Below are 19,711 nucleotides of genomic sequence, written 5' to 3'. Positions count from 1 at the left end.
AGTACATTGTTGACGCCGACGCTGACACTGCCAGAAAAAAAATCATGTTTAAGTCTGGCGTTTTCTACTTTGTCCAGCCAGGACAAAACCTGTTTGTATCATTGAATAGGTTCAAAGGGTGCTGCTCAGGAGAGTCTTGAAGTTGGATGTGCACATATTAGCTCATTTTGAAGACCAAATACATGTGAAGCTGGGAACACTGATGATAGTGCAATTACTTTTATGTGTAGTTGTTTCGTAATATTTCATGAAAATGTTTTCTACCCAACATTCTTTCTTATCCAATAGCAAGGACCACATTTCTCATGAAATAAATGGCAATTTATTACTTTGACAATCCAAATAAACATCTAGAATATTCAAACTATTTCTCATGCTTGCATGACCATCAAAAAAGTCTTCTTCTTTTTTAATATTTCACTTGTCAGAATAATTAAAAATTTGAAATGTTTCCCGCCTTGCCCTTTGATTCTGGTACTTTGACCATTAAATGATTACATTTAGAAACCTTACAAATATTTCACACATTCTCTTTTTTTCTTGAATAATACATTAACTACAGTGTAATGAGGTTTCTTGGCCTTGAATTGAAAATGAAGGACCAGTAAGTTGATGAAAGGACAACCCAGAACCTTTTACAAACAAAATTATAAATTAAAACCTCTACTATTGTATTAAGACAAACAAATTAAAAAAAAAGACAATTATTTCTGACATAAAATATTTATTTTGTATTTACAAAAGAACTATGGAAAATTGATACATCAACACATTTCTTTCCAAATGAAAGTTGTTATTTACACTGGTGAATTCTATCTAAGATATACATCTTTTTCATTAAATGTCAATACTTCAAAGCATAAAGCCTGACTAATAAAAAAAATACGAGTAAAAAAAGTAAGTTCTATTGTCTAATAATCATACATGCATACATTTGAATTTTAAGGCTAAGTAAAGCTTTCTATTTCTCATCTTGTACAAAAGAAAAGGTTCAATAAGGCCCCAATATGACCCCTACTACCACCTATAATTACAAATTATTATTGAATGGCCTTTATTACAATGCATCATAGTTAAAACAATGAATAGATAGGAGAAATGCTGTTTTTTTCATCTATTAATTTATCGGCATTTTTTTCATGAAATAAAAATAAGTATAACTTTCATTTCCTACCAATTAAAACAGGCTAATTTCAATAGGTTTTTATGCATCATCTTCAAAAGCTTTTCAGCCTGAAATAATTTACTTCAAATTGGGACATAATAGGGCACTTACCACATCTACTCCTTTCAGAATAGAAATAGCAATTTCACCATTTTTAAAATAATCACAGAATTAATTTGTCAAAACACTGACTGAAGCAATTAAAATATTATTTACAAATATTTTGTTTTATATTTACATTTATACAATTGTGAACATTATATATATTGCACTGCTATACATAAACACTTAGTTTTCAAAATAATCCTGATTTTTTTGTGTGTTAAAGTTAAAAACAGAATTCCATGCAACAGAGGCAAACTATAGTACATCAATGCAGATGATATTTTGCTTCATACAGACATCTGCTAAAACCCTCAATTCATAAGGAAGTCAAGACATAGAAGTGGTGTCAGTATGTCTTCCTTCCATGTTTAATTGGAATGTCTAATAACACCATAACATATCCATTACAACAATAAGCCAAACTAAGTATCAGCTTCAAAGCTTTTAAAACTTTATATCCATTGGGCCAAAAATAAAATTTAAATTGTTTGATGTTGCCTACCTACCCGAAAAATTTTATGACACAAACTGTTTCCAATTTTTTTTTAAAAGATTTTTTCCTGCTTTAACGTCGTTTTCTTGTCTAAAACATGTAACAAAGAATTTTTTAAGGGTGGCCTTGCATTCAATCGATTCAGATTTTAAATTTAGAAATGCCTTTTCACCTTTGTGTCAAATTATACATTCATACCATTTCAACAACATTAGTTTCTAAGATAATGGCCAAGATAAAATGGTTTGAAATGATACATTACTAACATGTTCATTGATATATATATTCCATTTTGCTTTAAAAAATAAACTCATGAAGTAAAATTTGATAAAGTCACTACAGCTTTAACTCAAATCATTGTGACTTCTATATTGCAGAGCTGTCTTTACAAAAGGGCAGCAGTAGAATGATTTATTACTACAGATATTTCTAAAGTCACTCAAGAACAACACTTTGTGATCGTGACTGAAATTTTGCTGTATAGCAACTTAATAAGAGAGTGAAATATTATACATAGCTACAAGTTTCTGGGAATTAAACTTGACACAAAACATGCTGTAGTCTTTCATTAATAGCAACACAAATTTGGCAGCACAGTGCTCATTAGAAGATGGTTTATCTATCAAATGTTCCTATGAGGTTCATTACAGACAAAATATAAAAAATACAATTCAGTAATAAAAATCAGTTTTGAGGTCTTAAATCCGTGGTCGATGTGTGACAATCCTGACATTGGTGTTCCTATTAAATGTCTGTATGTGGTTGTTAATTGCCGCCAACATATAATTCTCCATAGCTGGTTGTGGATGTTGTGGTTTCTTGTATCTTCCCATATTTTGTGGCAAGGAAGTCTTTGGCGCAGGACGTCTTCTCTTCTCCAAGGCTGATAAGTAGTTGATCCACCAAAGTTCATCTTCTCTATTTAGTTTACCATTCTTTACCCATTTTGGTAGATCTGTTCTCATCAACAGAATGATACCACTAATTTTTTCCTTATTCGGTTATACCAACCATGAGGAATGTCAGCTTGATCTGTCAAAAAAAACATAAATAGATATAGATTTGAAATAAGTAACTAATGCTTCAATTCCAATTCTCATATAGTTCAAATAAAATTACATAGATGCCAACCCTTTTTTGGTGCAGGATAATAACAGAAAATCAAGTCTCAATATGATCAACACAATATCTAGTGGGGACTGTTCTGTTCAACACAAATAATTAACAGAACAAAAACAAGCAAAATATGGACTATAGCACGTTATGGTCTATGGTCGGGAAATAATTCCAATTACTGAAAATCGTAATTTTTGGCATCTATACATTTTACTGACAATTTACAAACTTGACAAGCTGCTCAAGGCAGTGTCACTGATCAAATGATCAAGTTGAACTCTTAATCTGTGTTTTTAAATGAACTTTAGAATTTCAGTACATTTTAAGCAATTGAATCAATTGTGATTTTTAGATTCTGTGACATCTGACCTACTATAAGGTCATACGACTAGCACTTTTGCTTTGTTATGTGAAACATTTTCTCTTTTGATGATATAATTTTATAGGAAATTTTGTGAAATTTTGTAATGACAAACATATACATGATATAGTGATAAAGTGTTTAAATTTGCAATAAACGAATATTGGAACTAAAAATGTTTTGCATGCTGTAATGTCTTAATTTAACAGTAACTGGAAGTAAGGATAACAAAAAATCATACATGTATGCAAAAGAACTTCTATAATAATATTCAAATACCAAATTTTGTTACCATGGTAAGTCCATCTATCAGTAAAAAAATGCAAAAGAATAAAATAAATAATTACCTTTTTTACAATTTCCATTTTCACCAATATTGCTAGGAACATTATCACAAACTTATTTTTGTTGTCATCAGTTTGAATATAAAGTGTAGGAGGTAAACCACCATTTTCCTAAAAGAAAAAAAGTGAAACAGCTATACATATTATATATTCATGATATCTTTACAATAAAAAGTTTTCCAATCCTTTAATACTGAACAAGACATATTACCTAGCATATAAAGTATGCCAAAGTTAAAGTAACACAGCTGAATTTTAAGAAAAGATGTATTTTCAACAATGTTAATTTATGGTGAAACTGCATGAATAAATTGTTTCATTTCACCTCTTATCATGAGATAGGCAATTTGTTCTCCACTTTTTCAGTGAATTTATCATATTTCTTCGAAAAAAAATAGATCAAAGACTAAAATGACCGGGTTGCACACATTGTTTCTTAAACAATGGAGAATGGTCTATGGGTGTCTGGGTTGAAAACTGTAGGAGTTGATTACACAAAAACTTGTACCCTCTTTCATAAATTTTGCTGAAAAATGACTAAGTTTCCAAGTCTGGAAAAATGAGAAAAAATTCCTCAAACAATTCCATAATAGCAGATGCACAACTTTCACATATGTGCAATTTTCCTGTGAAGTTTCAGGGATCTGGGTTGAAAACTATAGGTGGAGTTGATTACACAAATTAGGTACCCAGTTTTCCCCGCCCGCCTGCCTGCCCATCATCACCATACTATAATCCGGTTTCCCGGCCAAAAATTTTGCTTATATTTCCATAATATTTTACTTAATTTTTGGTATAAAGAAAACCATTAAATACCACAGAAAATAAAAATGCAATTGAAATTTATAGACTATATTATTAATAATGTTCATGCATATAGATGTTCATGCATTTAGATATATATATAATTCAGAAATGTGAATGTGAAAATAATCCTCCATCAAATGAGATTTACATAGTGTTCAAGTGCAAAAGTAAACAAAATAGACTTTCAGAATTGTTTTTTAAAACTATCAGGGTCAGCAAGAGATTGACACAAGCATGCTGTTGGTTTTCTTTTTTGAATTTGTTTTCCATTTTGTCATCACATGGCATTTTAGCTAAGTATAGGGTATGGGTTTTGCTCACTGCAGAAGGCCATACTTTGACCTGCAATAGTCAACATCATTGTCCGTTAGTCTTTATGCATAATTGTTTCATTGGCACTCATACCTATCCTTATTTTTATATGAAATATATAGCAACATTACACCCACCACATCTGTCAATGACTTTTAAGTATTGATTTTGAGAAAAGCCTACAAAGCAGGGTTAAGAACAATACTATAATTGTATTCATAAAAGAAAAGCAATTATAGGCCTATCCTCTTATGATGTTTATCATAGTCATGAAAATGAAGCCACCAAAATTTCATACTGATTTCCATACTTGTTGCAAACTTGGCACCACACAGTCCAAAAATGAAAAGTTCATATAAGTTTATAACTGTTAGTGATATCGATGTATCTAACTTTAAGGGTTTTAAAGCAACCTTGTCAAATTATTATTTCCAATTTAATATAATATGCTAGATTGGACTCATCTGTTATTTTTCATGACTTTATCATGTGACCTCTTTGGATAGTTGTCTCATTGGCAATCATACCACATCTCTTAATTTTTATATTGTAGATGGTTCTTTGATGTTTAAAATTGATGGACAAAAAGTGGCTTCCATACACTTTGACTTTCTTGTAGATACATAAATTGTAAAGTTAATAAAAATGTGTTTTTCTCCTGCATGTGAACTTTAGTCAATTGTTTCACTTTGAACTTGATAATTAATACTTACTTTTGTTACATCGCCTAACACAGACATCAAACAATTCAAGGTGATATTACAATCAGAGGAAAACTGATCTGTCCATGTAAATGTGTATGCCTTATTTAATCCGTGACATAAAACACCTGTGACATGGTGGTGCATTTATTCAAGTGTTGTTTCATTCTGAAAAAAAATTTGTTGAAAAACATGTGCTCATAACTCAAACCAGAATGCACTCACAATTCAAAATATTGGCAAACAGGAAGTAGTTATCTGACATATCTGAAAGGTGCACACTTAACAACCCATCTCTGTTGAGCTGCTGACCAAATAAAAAGTCATTGTGTTCAGTAGTTTCTGAGAAAAATGTGACAAAAAAGGTTAAGTTCATTCAAATATTGAAAAATTCAAAGTATTAGCAAACAGGAAGTAGGTATCTGACAGATCTTCAGATGCTTCACATATCACAAGTCATCACTGTCAAGCTGCTGACCAAATATGAAGTCATTCTGTTTAGTAGTTTCTAGAAAAGTTTAACAAAATATTTGTTGTACAAACAGATAGACAAGGTGATACCAATATAGCCCCCCCTTCTAGAATGGTATAATATTTGTCTCATACAAAATGCCTAAAAGAAAATAAATACTGCTAGAAGTTTTTTTCCTGTCAGAATGTTTATTTTAGCTACACATCCAGTTAGTTCATATGATTGCTGCTTCGCCTTAAGTTAATCAATCATTTAATAACAAGTAAATATAGTACTAAATAAAATGTCAACACAGAAATAGGTTTCCCATGTGTGACCTTATCACAAATTCTAACATTTGCCTGACATTCGTAGCAAAATTAAAGGAGACCATTCGAATGATATACCAAATATTTGTAAAAGTGATTTTATAAAGTACAAATATGATTAATCTAACACTGTCAACCCGTTTTCAATATTGAAATTGATTATTGCAGTGAAATATCATGTTCTTTTCAGAAATATACATAAAAGTAACTACCATGAAATGTATTATGTAAGAAGTATGTAGTGATGTATCATCCCAGTGGTCAGACCAGATAACCTAAATCTAGTTGTATAGACATAATGGACTTTGCAATTTTATACACACTTCCAAAATAAACTCACCTTAAAATGTAACGTAAATCTTGGCAGATTTGTTTTGGACTGATCCATATTGTCACTGATAACAGATGTATACATGCTTGGATGTTCTTTGGATTTCTTGATGTGTTTAAAATATTTTTCTCTGCAGAGACTGAAAAAAAAATCAAAATATATACAATATACCCACAAATGGCAGAATTTCACTGATGCACCACTATCAATACACCCCAAAACTCAAACGGGTTTTAAAGTTAGAGAAAAAAAATGTATATAAAAAAAATAAATACGCACATGGATGCACGACTAAGTTGCGCTAATTCTATGACCATGACTTCCTTATACCCAACACACCTTCTAGAAGTGGTGATTAATCATGCCAGGTTTCATTACCCAACATCAAGGTGTAGTGATGTTAGGAAGCGTAAACTATCTTTATACCTATGCATGGGGGTGACTAAACTAAAGAGCCTGTGTCGCTCACCTAGGTCTATGTGCATCTTCAACAATGGACATTCTCCAACATTGTAGACTAAAATAGAATTTATGACAATAATCTCTTTTTTGTTGATATTGTATTGCTGATCATTTTTCTGTTGATAGTTTCTCTCCATCTTCTTTAGTTTTTGCCCAAAACACAAAAAAGGGTAAAAAAAACAGTAATTTAAGGGCAATCACTCATATAAAGTGTCTACTTAAGATTTCAGCAAAATTTAACTTGTTTGTAGATCTTGTCTTGCTAATCATTTTTGCTTTTTAAAGTGTATCTATCTTTTATAGTTTTCAAGATAATAGGCAAAAACACTAAAAATTGGTAAATATCGCCATTTAAGACCAATAACTCCAATAAAGAGTCAACTGACGGTTTTGATGTAAATGGACAGAAGGTAGATCACAACATTCTGAACATTTCTGCCCTGTCAGATTTATCTCTATTAATAGCAGTTTTCAAGATAATAGACAAAACTTGCATTTTACCCCTATGTTCTATTTTTAGCCCTGTCAGCCATTTTGGTTGGCAGGCATGGTCATTGACCACCTTTTTTATACTAAATACCCCAATGATGATTGTGGCCAAGTTTGGTTAAATTTGGCCCAGTACTTTCAGAGGAGAACATTTTAATGAAAAACGACGGACGACAAGTGATGAGAAAAGCTCACTTTGCCCTTTGGGTCAGGTGAGCTAAAAATGGGGATGTATCTGCATTAAACATGAAAAATACAAGAAATTCATATTCAAGTGTGGAAAGAATTCTTACTATTGAAGAAGCATATGTGCTCTAGATCTTCTCTTGTCCTTCAGCACCCCAAATCAATCTTTGTCAGTTTTTCGCTGATGGTCTCTTTAAAGATTACACACTCGTTACATTTGCTGAGCTTCTGATACTACAAATAAAAAATTCGTAAGAGGTTCTGCGGAACCCTGTGTCTCGCCTGCTATTGCTGCTGTCAGTGTAAAAGTGTAATGTTGACTTAAAAAGTGAGTCCATTTATCAGTAAAATACAGAATTTTAAAAAAAAAAATCAAACTTTTTCTTTAGATGCTTTTTTCATGGTCTTGAAGATTAGCTTCTGTCCAAGTTACATAACAATCTATGAAGGTTTACAAATTTATCATGTCAAAAAAGTTGAATCCCAAACTGTCTGTAAATGTTAACTGTAAAAAACTAAGTCCATCTATCAGAAAAATACTGAAAATGAAAAAAATATATTTTCAAAAGTTTGCTTCAGACATTATCTCTTAATCATAAAAAAGCTTCTGCCAAAGTTTCATAAAATTCTATGAAGGTTTGATAAAGTAATTGATGTGTAACAAACTTTAACCCCAGTCTGTATCTATTTGTTAAATGTAAAAATAACTAAGTCTATTTATCAGTAAAATACACAAGTCCATTATCAGTAAAATACGGAAAAATGAAAATAAATATTTTCAAAATTTTGCTCTGGATACTGTATTTTGGTCATAAACAAGCTTCTGTCCCAATTTCCTAAAATTCCATGAAGGTTTGACAAAGTTATTGATGACTGAAAAACTTTAACCTCAGACTAAATCTGAATGTTAACTGTAAAAAAAAATAAGTCCATTTATCAGTAAAATACGGAAAAATGAAAATAAATATTTTTAAAATTTTGCTCTGGATACTGTATTTTGGTCATAAACAAGCTTCTGTCCGAATTTCCTAAAATTCCATGAAGGTTTGACAAAGTTATTGATGTCTAAAAAAACTTTAACCACAGACTGAACCTAAATATTGACGCCGCCGACGAAGGAATCTAGGATCGCTATGTCTCGCTTTCGCGACATAAATGTCGCAGGCTCAACAAAAAGGACATATATTTAATTCTATGTACAATTATTAATTTATGCATGAATGGACATTTTTTTTATATGACGGAAGTGTTAACTATCTGCCATAAAGCAGGAGGTATGATATAAATAGCCTTTATCAGGCCAATGAAATTTCAAAAAAAGTTAAGTTATTCAAGACTTTCAACATTAAGTTCATTTTTTTTTATAAATAAAAAGGTTGAAATATAGTAATTATTCTAATTTTTGAAGGCCTAAAGTGACCTTTAGTTGCTTAAATCCATGTCATTTAGACTCTATAGGATAGTTGTCTCATTGGCAATCATACCACATTACTTATTTTATACTTGAGTGCAGAAAGGAAATTTTTTTTCATAAACATGTTGACATTAACATATTTGACCATTTAACACATAGTTTTTGGACAAAATTGATGTCTGTCATGACTTTACCCAAAAATATATTTTATACACATTAACATCTTTGTAAAATACATTTGATAGCATATGTTTTTAGGTAAAGCATTGGCATAATTACTGTTGAGATGTGTCAGACCTTGATGATTTCCTATTTTTCAGATATGATTTAGACATCTGCATATTTTGTTATCAAATTTTTACTGATTATACCTTGAAATGAATTTCAATGAATTTAAGAGCCATTATTGACCCTTCATCATGTTCATAAACCAACACCTTTGTTCTGAATATTATTCCATACAAACCTTTGGAATTTTAACATGAGGAAACTCTTCACTCCACATTCCATAGAACCTTGGGTAAGACAAATAGGGGATTCTAAATTCTCACAGGAAGATTTATAATTCGTCCAAACTTGTAGAATAGAGAGACATGATGGAAAATTATTTCTAGTATATCAGGCTGATCATCACCATATCTCTTGCATAGACCAGACACAAAACTCTTTGCTTCAAGGTACTGGCGACTCTTGTATTGTTGGCTACATCTTTTATTTGAACTGTCTAAATCTTCGTTAGTAGACAAACATTTCTTTTTCATGTAGTAATACCTGAATGTTATAAATGTAAAAAATATTACAGGGCTTATACCACTCCTAATTCATGTGTTTTTTTCTTCGGTTATTTGGGATCCATTTGACCAATCCTTTTATTGAAATTTTGTCTTTTGTCATAACAAACATTTTTCATTTTGTTTTAACTGTGGAAATTGAACACCGTTCAAGTAAATTGTTAAAAAAAAACCTCCAGACTGTACCTTAACTTTTACTTTAAAATGCAAAAAGACCAAAAGACAAACAACAGTATACAAAACACAACATAGAAAACTAAAGACTGAGCAACACGAACCCCATCAAAAACCGGGGGGTGATCTCAGGTGCTCCAGAAGGGTAAGCAGATCCTGCTCCACATGTGGCACCCTTGGTATAAATTACATGAGTGTTTGACAAAAGTTATTTATGTCTAAAAAATGGAGCCACAGACTGAGCATACTAGGGGGAGGGTTCAGCCAGCTCGAATATGTTTAACCCTGCCACATTCTTTATGTGCCTGTCCCAAGTCAGGACCCTGTAAATCAATGGTTGTTGATTGCTGTCTGTCATATTTTGTTTTTGTTTATTGCTTTAGCATAAATTAGGCTGTTGGATTTCTTGTTTGAATTGATTCACATTCTGTGAGCTTTTATAGCTTACTATACAAAATGGGTTTTTCTTTGTTAAAGGCCTTACAGTGACATGTAGTTGTTTGCATCCTCGTCATGGATAGTTGTTTCATTGGCAATTATACCACATCTCCTTTTTAAATACAAATGTTGTATATATTAAAAATTAACCAGGCAAACTACAACAGAATGTTGAATCGCTACTTTTGATGTTGGGTTGCTGTCTTATGGATGTGTAGCCTATTAACTATTTTATTCATACTAATATGGTATTATACCTCCTTCTTTTTATGCCATACACAATCCTTCATGCATATTCACATACTCTCCTACCAGTCAGCACAAAAGTCAACTGTTTGTCTTCTAAACTGGCATCATTGCACCTGTGTACAAAAATAAAAAACACTTAGAAAAATGTAAATAGATCTCAAGAACACATGTTTTCATCTGATCTGAAAGAAATGAGTAAAATTTATAAAGGATATCCCTACATTATTTGTATGTATCATGAGACATATTATTTTTTAGAAAATAAACACCATAGTTTGTTCTTGTGTTGTGTCGTTGCACCATTGTCCCAGGTTAGGGGAGGGTTTGCGCCTTCAAACATGTTTAACCCCGCCACATTATGTATGTGCCTGTCCCAAGTCAGGAGCCTGTAATTCAGTGGTTGTCGTTTGTTGCTGTATATCATATTTGTTTTTCGTTTATTGTTTTGTACATAAATCAGGCCATTAGTTATCCCGTATGAATTGTTTTACATTTTTCATTTCGGGGTCTTTTATAGCTTACTATGCGGTATGGGTTTTGCTCATTGTTGAAGGCCGTACGGTGACCTATAGTTGTTAAATTCTACGTCATGTGGTCTCTGGTAGAGAGTTGTCTCATTGGCAATCATACCACATCTTTTTATTTTTGTACCAGATGTCTGCAATCTTTGTTGCAGACAAAACAAAAAAATATCTAAATAAAACTTACTTTAAAATAAGTTCTATTAGACTTCATAATAAGTTAGGGTAGCTATAAGCAGAAGGCAGCATGTACACTCAGTATATCAGTATGTGAAAGTACATGTACTTGCCAGTTATTGGTTTGGTGGTTTAATATGGTTTTCTCAACCAAATTATAGCATGTTATATAGCATTATGAAATTGTATAAATCCAAGTATTGTTGCATATCAAACAATCAAATAAATTCTATTCATATATATATATATATTGAGTATACCTTATGTTTCACTCAATGAAATCTGACTGTTCCTCATGGGTCTTTTTATACAACATAGCTTGACAGGTCTGTATTGTCTGAATGTTACTGGTACTTAAACATTTTTTCTCACAAGGCTGTTTATAACATTGAAGTCAGTCTCCTTGTCTTTTAATACCTTTGATGTTTTTTCATGTTTCCTGGCTAAAATTAAAAAGAATAAAAGATAAAGTTGTTTGGAGAAATATCAGAGCCTTGCAATTTTAAAAAAATACTTGCAAGTCTATTCTATCTAAAAACCATGACCAAGGTTTGGGGAACAGACTTTTTTTTAATATCGCCTGGTCTTAAATGGAAAGACATGATTCGAAGTCTCATTGATACATATGCCAAATCTTTTATTCAGTGACAATATAACAAACTTTCCTTTTTTGAGAAAAAAGAAAACTTGAAAAATTATAAATTTACTCAGATAACTCTAATTTCAACATTAGTGAACAGTAGATAGTATTGACGTAAAGTCAGATAAGTCTTTTTCAACATAAGTGTATATGTTGGATAAATATAAATTTTTAATGGGTTTGGCGTAATCATGTGTCTCGCCTGCTATTGCTGCTGTTGATGTTAAAGTGTGAGGTTGCCAACAACCAAACTTGTCCATTTATCAGTTATATCTGAATTTTCTTTTGTAAATCTAATGTTTTTTTTCAGATGCTATTTCTTAATCATGGAGATACTTGTCTAAGTTTCGTAACATTCCATGAAGGATAAACAAAGTTATTGATGTCATAAAAATTTAACCCAAGACTTTAAGTCCATTTGTAAATTTCTATTATTCAGTTTATCATGTTTATTAGGGAAAATGAAAAAAATAATTTCAAAATATTGTTCTTGATACTGTCTTTTGATCATAAGAAGCATCTGTCAAAGTTTCGTAAAATCTTATAATGGTTATTGGTGTTTGAAAAACTTTAATCTTAGACTGTATATCAATGTTAGATGCAGAAAAAATATGTCCATTTATCAATAAAACACGGAAAATGAGAATAAATACTTTTCAAATTTTCCTCTGAATACTGTTAAGCTTCTGTCCAAGTTTCATGCCTTTAACATATTTTAATTAATTCTTTGTTCTCACCTATTTTGTGCTTTGCTTTTCTAACATCAATGTAGTCATCTTCTGTGTCACTGTCTACAAAACAACAATAATTATGTCATGCGAGTAAAATAAAATTATTCATGTTCACTCCTCTTATTCTACAGTAGGCGTCCGAAGAACTAGAAATTAATTTGGTGTGGCCTTTTAACATCTTGTTTCAAAAATATTTCTTCTTATATGTTACAAATGTGGACACAGACTTGTGTTGTCTGATGGCGAATTTTGATAATGACTTGTGCAGGGGTGGATTCTTGTGGGTGCCAGCAGGCGCATTTACACTCCAAAATCTAAAATTCTGTTGTGTTGTCTGGTGGGCGAATGTGGACACTGTTTCACATTGAAATAGTAATACTGCAGACACATCAGGAAGTCACAAAACATTAACAATGAAGGACAACTCTCAGGAGAAACACTTGAAAATTACTATGACTGATGTGGTTCTACAAATATGTTGCATATTTGATTTTGTCATGCCTAGACTCCCAAGACCAAACTGAAATTTAAAAGATTTAAATAAAAATAAAATTTGATCGAAACTTTGAAATATGAATTTAATGCAAGATAAAAAGGGTCAATACTTCAGAATTTCAGTGAAAAAGTTTGATAATGATAATAAAAATGCAATGAATAAATTTAGCATCTGTTTAGCCTTGTGAGTTTCATCTAATTTACATTGTTAAAAATGTAATCATTTGTCATGGAACGCATTAGTTGGCTCTGCATTTGGTATTTGTTTTCATCATGCCTGGACTCCTAAGGCCAAACTTAAATTTAAAGGATTTAAGTAAAAATAAAAGCTGATCAAATCTTTTTAAATTTTATTTTAATGCAAGATATAAAAAGCAATACTTTAATACATCAGAATATTAGAGAAAATTTTTGGTAATCATATATATGATACCAAAAGTGCAATAAACATATTTAGCGTCTGTTTGGCCTTGGGAGTTTTGTCCCTTTTACACTGGTTAAAATGTTATTATATTCGATGGGACTCATCAGTTGTTTCCCTACAACCCATACATAGTAAGTGCACCCCCTCTTTTTAACCTCTATAAAAATCTTTGAAGGAAAAAAGGCAATCATACCGCAATTCCTTATTTTTATATTAGTACTTTGTGGATCATGCATATAAAAGTTACTATTTCTTTCTGACCGATGGCTTTTTTCTCCTTTTTTTTTTTGTAATGAAAAAATAATCTGATTCCCAACATCGAAGAAAAAAATATTTTGATAGGGGAGAATGGAAAAAAAATTCTGTTTCATACTCAGAGTATTTGTCATTAAATTTTCAAAATGTTTAGTTCTTTAAAAAAATTCTCACTTTGTATGAAAAAAACCCAAATAATTTGATGCTTGCATGGTTTCATAATAAATTTTCAAAATGGAAAAAAAAACCATATTAAACCCTTCCCCAAAGTAAAATGGTCCTTAATTTTGTTGTGTTGTATATATACATGTATTGGTATAATGATACATGTATATGATTGATCGATTGTTGTTTGCTTTATGTCCAGTGGAAAATACCTCATGCATGCTCAGGGAGAGAACAAATTAGCAATAAATACAATAGGAAGATTCTGTGCAAGGTAGGCCTACCAGGAAAGGAGGGGTGGATTTGGACTGCCACTGGAAATTAGCGATCAATGTTTGAAATGGGACAGAAATTTAGCCTTGCAACTGGCAACTTACAGAACCTCAAACAGTTGTTGCAATGATTCTTTAATATGTAGAGTTTGTTGCACTCTCTCTGCATGAAGCATCAGATTTAACATCCCCTTTCTGACCGCACGTTCCTGATATATGAATTCAAAAACCAAATATCACTTGTATTTACTAATAAAAATGTATTAATTTAAAAAGAGGGCAAATGAACCCAGGGTTAACAGACTCTGTGGGCGAATGGTTGTAGGGCAAAAATGTTATGTTTGGCGAACAATCCCCATTCCATGGTTATAGGTTATTTGTAATGTTTCTACTTATGCAACAATGTGGAATTAAATCTGCACAGAAAAATTATGGGATTATTTTCAAGGAAAAGAAATATTTACAAAATTGGTTTTGATTTTTGATGGAAGGTGGGAAAAGGGATAAACTTATAAGAATTGGTCAGTTGATGACAGAACTGTGAATCTGTGTGGTTAGCCTATATGTTGAAAAGGGGGGAGGGTGGGGGGGTTATACTTGAAAGGGTAATCATAAATCGAATTTAGAAGATAAGGTCACAAACCAAAAACTGAGGACCGGATGTGATTACAGGGTACATGATTTACTTTGCGCCTGTCCAAAGTCAGGAGCCTGTAATTCAGTTATTACTATCAAATCTATCAACTCAAGACGACGATTACATAATAATGTTTTGCTTGCAAGGGAGGTAATTTGTGACACTAGATTCTGATCTCAAATCGATCGATAACCAGCTTTCAGTCTATTTATAGAAATATATGTGTATATCACTTCAGAATTGTAAGGAAAATATTTGCTCACAAAGACGTTAGTGTTCAAGTTGTTAAAATTAACTTGTGAATGGGTAACCCATTTTTGAATTATAGTCATTTTGTACCCTAATCATTTTGTTCCCTCAATTTCGTACCTTGTCAAAAACCATTTCGTACCCTAATCATTTTGTACCCTCAGTTTCATACCTTGTCAAAAACCATTTCGTACCCTGACCATTTCTTACCTTTTATTTATTTAATCAAAACTATTAAAGTTTCCATGTGCTTAATTAAACCAATCACATGTCTTAATTTAGTCTATATTAGGTACGAAATTAGCTACCAATTATTCCCAGCATGCATTGTCACTTCTAACCGCGAAGAGCCAATAAATATTTTTTTTGATATAAGAGTATGTAATAAAAATAAATTGTTTTTTTCTAATAGAATAGACCGCCTCGGTGGTGTAACGGTTAGCGTGCTCGCCTCGAGTGCGGGAGGTCGTAGGTTCGAAATGCGGCCGGGTCAAACCAAAGACTTGAAAATTGGTATTTGCTGCTTCTCCGCTAAGCACGCAGCATTAAGGAGTAAGAGCAAAGACTGGTCGGCCCGGAGTCAGAATAATGTGTCCTGGTAGGGTGACATGTCTTCCTGCGAACTGTTACCTTGTGAGCTAGCACGTAAAAAATCCGGCTCAGCGTGTCGGTCTAGTACAAAGCAGGGTTAGTATTCATTTCTCATTATCATGCTCTCGTCCTGAATATGCATCTGACCTGCCACTGGACGTTAAGCAACCATCCATCCATCCATCTAATAGAATAAAACGGAAAAAGTGTATTTGTCACGAAAAAAAATAATATGTCCCACCCACTAAAGCATTCCCCCACTTAAGATAATGATTGTCAACTATATTTATTGACAAATTGGCACCAAAGTAACAACATTTGTTGAGGACCTCATAGGAAGGATCTCTACTAAGTTTGGTCAAATAATGACAAATTCTGATTAGTAATTCTCAAACAGAAAACAAGAGTGCACATGCTGAAATGTCTCGCCTGCTTTATATGATTTATTCTATGTTGTAAGTCCTAAAGATAAAGTTTTACAAGAAGTATAACATAAACTTAACATTATCAATGATCCATTAAAATAAGGTAAAGGTTAAAGTCAGATAAACCAAGCTAAACAGACATGTACACCTTACAATCATTACATGTCAGTGATATTGTTTGCCTCAGATTACAGCCGAAATTCTGCCTTTTCCCCCGATAGAAAATTCCCAATTACTAAAAAAAATGGCTTAAAATTCCTCCCAAAAAGTTTTACATTTTCCCCAAACAGTGATGGCATTGGTAGTAATGTTTGTAAATATCGTACTCATGTTATTATTTTGATATTAGAAAGCACTTTTGAGATCCGGTTTTCTGATCAGAATCATCATGGTGTTTGCAACACATGTGGTTTTCAATGCATTAAGTACCATCATTGCTTCTGTTTCTTTCCCCTCTCCGAAAAGTACCTTTCAGGTTGAAAATGTCTGACAACCAAAATATACATGAAAACAACAGTGCAAAAAAGACAGCAAAGGTCAGCAAAAAATCGGAGATGTGTTTTGAATAAAATTTCCAAATTTCCCAATTTCCATAAAAAATATGCATTTTTCCCAATAAAAAACGGTAGAGGTAGTTTTGAAAAAAGACAACAATATCACTGATCATGTATACACCAAATATAGTTAACCTATTGCTTATAGTATACAAGAAACATACCAAACCAAAACTTAATATTAATCAATGAACCATGAAAATGAGGTCAAGGTCAGATGAACCCTGCCAGACAAACACGTACATCTTGCAATCATCCCATATATCACTTATAGTTGGCCTTATTGCTAAATTATAGTAACTGAGAAACAGACATACCCAGGAAAACTTAACATTGACCAATGAACCATGAAAATGAGGTCAAGGTCAGATGAACTCTGCCAGACAGACATGAACACCTTATAATCATTCCATACACCAACTATAGTTGACCTATTACTTATAGCATTAGAAAAAAAAAGACCAAAACACAAAATTTTAGCATTGACCAATGAACCGTGAAAATGAGGTCAAGGTCAGATAAAACCTGCAAGACTGACATGTACACCTTACAATCATTCCATACACCAAATATTGTTGACCTAATGCTTACCGCATCTAAGAAACGGACCTAAATCATCATGATCATGTAACTTTAACCTTGATCACTGATCCATAAAATGAGGTTGAGGTCAGGTTAACCCTGTCTGACAGACATGAAGACCTTGTCAGGAACCTATATACCAAATATAGTTATCATTTTACTCATAATCATGATAATACATTTGTAAGTAAGAAATTCATGTAACAAAAAAACTACTTTTTTTTCAAGCAGTCGCTGAACCATGAAAATCAGTTCAAGGACAATGGACATATGACCGACGGAATATTTGTAATATAAGGCATCTATATACAAAGTATGAAGCCTCCAGGTCTACTTACCTCCGAAATATAAAAGCCTAATACAAATAGTTTACGCCGCTGCCACTGCTACTGGATTGTAATCCAAATGTCTCGCATACCGAGACTTTTTGTTGCAGGCGAGACAAAAATGTCATTCCCAATAGGATTTCAGGGTAACATGGTAAACTTTGACCTCGGTTGGTGGCTATATGTATTTACAATCTTCAAACAACTACTAAAGTAACAACACTTATTAACTTGATTAAGACATCTCAATGGGAACATATCTACCAAATTTCAGTTCAATCCAGCATGGGTTCTCAAGAAGATCTTAGAAAATCGGCCAATAAGAAAATTCAATTAGCATGATTAGTCCTGGCAGCCATGCTTTTTGACGAAACAGCACCAAAGTCACACAAATTGGAAGGGACCTCATGGGGATAATCTCTACCAAGATTGGTCAAATTCTGTTAATTAGTTCTCTAACAAGAAGGAGTCGAAAACCCTAAAGGCCTGCATGGGGATAGCACTAGAAATTGTGTATACAATATTACATGGATAGAAGACACAATGATCTGTACACAAATGGGCAAGACTACAATAGCAACAAGGCAAAAACAGCAACTTTCATAATCACCATGATATACCTATTTGACTGTCCGCCGTCTGGTCTGATCTGTATTCCAATCCACCATATCCATCGATATCTTTCTTCCTTTTCCTCAACCTACGTATACGATATAATAAGTATCATGCTAAAATCCAAATTCTAATACATGTACGACATTCTTCAAAGTTAACACTTTGTCTTTTTATGAACAAAACAGCATTTAATATGTAATATAACCAGAAATACTGTGAGCAAAGCTCACTAAATGATACCCCCTGCTCCCCCCTATGTGATGTTTTGCTATGGGAAACCCCAAAATTCATTTGAATTGAAATTTAAAATAGAAGGTGCACAATCATGGTGGATAACCTACGTCATGTTTTCGAAGTGTTTGCAAAATCTGATTTCTGTTCCAAATGATTAATATGGCATAAAAAGGGGTCTTGCCATTTATTAGTTTTTTATTTGCTTCAGGAGAACTTGAGATATCGTGTCTTAAAGTGGTCTTTGTTTACCTTTTTCGTGGGTTCCTTGTCCGTCAAATCATGTGACAATGACGTAGGTTATCCACCATGACAATAATCTGTGAAAGTTTCATTGAATTTCATTAAGAAATACTGACTAAAGTCAATAAAGTCAATAAAGAGTTAAATATAGGTCACAGCGACTTACTTTGCCTGGATGCTGACTTACTACCCCTGTACATAAAAGTTTACATGATCCTACAACTTATAGTTGCTGAGATATGAACATTAAACTGAACCAGTCATTGAAGCATGAAATGTGGGTCCAAGTGACCTACCTTTGCCTGATTGCTGACTTACTACCCCAGATACATCTGCATACATATGAGGTTCTATGTGTACATTCCTTGGAGGAAGTTCACCAAGCTATCCGTGAACATGAGTTGTCAAAATCAACTAAATACATGTATATCACAGTTAAAAAAGAGAAAATGTATGGAAAGGAGGACTTTGGTAATTATAGCTTTTATTGAGTATTTATATATAGAAGTGTTATCATTTATCAGCAAAAAGTTCCGGTTTTGGCAACTTAACCAGAAAAAAGACAAGATAGTACAGCGATTCATGTTGCCATACAAAAGCAGTGATAAGGTATCAATTTGATGACAGAAAAATAGACGCAATCAAGATTTCATTACAAATCCATATAAAAAAAAAACATCTTCTGAAAGTGTTACTGCATCTGGAAAATTTGAGATAATGACACTTTTCCTGTTTTATAAAAAAACTAATTGCTCTTTTTTAGAACAAGAGAAAAGATGAAATATTTATTTATTACTTCTATGTAAATCAGATGTAATCGTCTCATATCTTCGGGTCTGACGACCCTCAGATATGAGAAG

General features: G+C 32.5%; 1 long non-coding RNA gene across 2 annotated transcripts in view; it reads right to left on the bottom strand.

The window, feature by feature from the left end:
- Nucleotides 1-704: 704 nt before the first annotated feature.
- LOC127738547 (uncharacterized) overlaps nucleotides 705-19,711 on the bottom strand; it is a 33,985-nt gene continuing 14,978 nt past the window's right edge. Inside the window, exons 2-11 of one of the 2 annotated variants that reach the window (XR_008000106.1) lie at nucleotides 18,383-18,462; nucleotides 12,794-12,847; nucleotides 11,677-11,859; nucleotides 10,727-10,831; nucleotides 9,533-9,837; nucleotides 7,760-7,886; nucleotides 6,525-6,654; nucleotides 5,417-5,572; nucleotides 3,588-3,695; nucleotides 705-2,795 (exon numbers count right to left, since the gene is read on the bottom strand). This is a non-coding gene — a long non-coding RNA (uncharacterized LOC127738547). The remainder of the gene's footprint in view (nucleotides 2,796-3,587; nucleotides 3,696-5,416; nucleotides 5,573-6,524; nucleotides 6,655-7,759; nucleotides 7,887-9,532; nucleotides 9,838-10,726; nucleotides 10,832-11,676; nucleotides 11,860-12,793; nucleotides 12,848-18,382; nucleotides 18,463-19,711) is intronic. The other variant, XR_008000107.1, reaches the window with a different exon arrangement.

Source organism: Mytilus californianus, unplaced genomic scaffold, assembly GCF_021869535.1.
Source record: "Mytilus californianus isolate M0D057914Y unplaced genomic scaffold, xbMytCali1.0.p SCAF_4, whole genome shotgun sequence".
In the NCBI taxonomy this organism is placed as follows: Eukaryota; Metazoa; Mollusca; class Bivalvia; order Mytilida; family Mytilidae; genus Mytilus; species Mytilus californianus.
Note: the sequence above shows the minus strand (reverse complement) of the source record. Positions and strands in the feature narration are given on the sequence as shown.